Here is a 1,499-nt window from a genome sequence, read left to right as displayed (position 1 = left end):
CAGGCGGATCTCTGTGAGTTCGAGACCAGCCAGGTCTACAGAGCTAGTTTCAGGACAGGCTCCAAAGCCACAGAGAAACGCTGTCTCGAAAAAAAAAAAAATTACATGATGAGCTGAAGTCTTTACCATTTGTTTCCCTATTCCTAACAAAGGTATCTTAATTTCTATGCAAAGTTCTTTACTGACAAGCCAGGCTCAGGAATGATCATTCATCGGAATGATTCTACATCCTTAGAATTCCTGGTTTGTTTTCAAATGTGGGACCAAGCACTCAGCCTCATCTCTTATATTAGTGGCTTTTATATAGACAGAAAAATTCTCGTGGCAATAACACAAAACATTCTAAAAACAATCAGAGCTCGGTATTATAAGTATTATGAAGGCAATAAACCTATTTCCTTCCCAGAAACCTACAACTGCCAGTGCAGGGTGATTCCTCATTTTCAAGGAAAAGCCAAACCATGAAATTCTACTGAAAAGAAATAGAGAAGTCAGCCTTCTTGTTTACACCCTACAAACATAATTGAAAGAGGAGGTCAGATGAGTGAGCTGTACAAAACACACACACACACACACACACACACACACACACACCACCCTAGGAGATCAGAAGTGTGAACCCTTTGGCATTCTGGCACGTCTCTTGCTTCTAAAACACATCATGACGGCAACAACTAGCCCACACTCTTCAAATATTCTGTCTGTTCCTACCATGGCATTCAGTCTCTCTTCTTGGAAGATGCAGATTAGTGTTTCCGTTGCACAGTAAATGCTATATTGCTAACATGATCATATTTTATTCTTGACGCTCCAACTCAAGATTTTTAACTTATTTGTGTGTGCATGTGTGTGTATGTGTCTGTGTGTAGGTTAGAACACATCTTGAAGGAGTTAATTCTTTCCTTCCACCAGACAGGTTCTGGGTATGAAACTCAGGTAGTCTGGCTTGGTGGAAACCTTCTTTACGTGCTAAGCCAACTCACTAGCCTGAAATATCCACTTTTAAAATACAATCCGTGGCCTTGTTGCTTTATTTTAAAAACTGCATAATTTGGGTCCACAACTGGCTCAGATTTCTAGGGCCAGAATCATAGCTACACACGTCAGGTTTCATGGTCATGCCCGTCTGACAGATGTAAACACCCAATTCAATGACATCTTTGCACTGAAAGTCAGACGGAAGAGTAGGATGATGTTGGAGAATTATCAGTAGATTTAAGAAAACCTACTAGCTCACACCTGTCTTTACTAACACAGCATTTATTCTTTAATTTCTGCAAACCAGTCCTATCATTCTAAATAGGGCGTACTGCTGTCTACTTGGTTACGTTACATTTATTCTGTTTTCATTTCCAATATGGACTACAGTATTTAGTAAATTCCAGAAGAATTCTTTTTTTTTTGTTTTTTTTTTTGTTTGTTTGTTTTTGTTTTTCGAGACAGGGTTTCTCTGTGGTTTTGGAGCCTGTCCTGGAACTAGCTCTTGTAGACCAGGCTGG

Source organism: Microtus ochrogaster, linkage group LG10, assembly GCF_000317375.1.
Source record: "Microtus ochrogaster isolate Prairie Vole_2 linkage group LG10, MicOch1.0, whole genome shotgun sequence".
NCBI classification, from domain to species: Eukaryota; Metazoa; Chordata; class Mammalia; order Rodentia; family Cricetidae; genus Microtus; species Microtus ochrogaster.
This window is presented reverse-complemented; position numbering follows the sequence as displayed.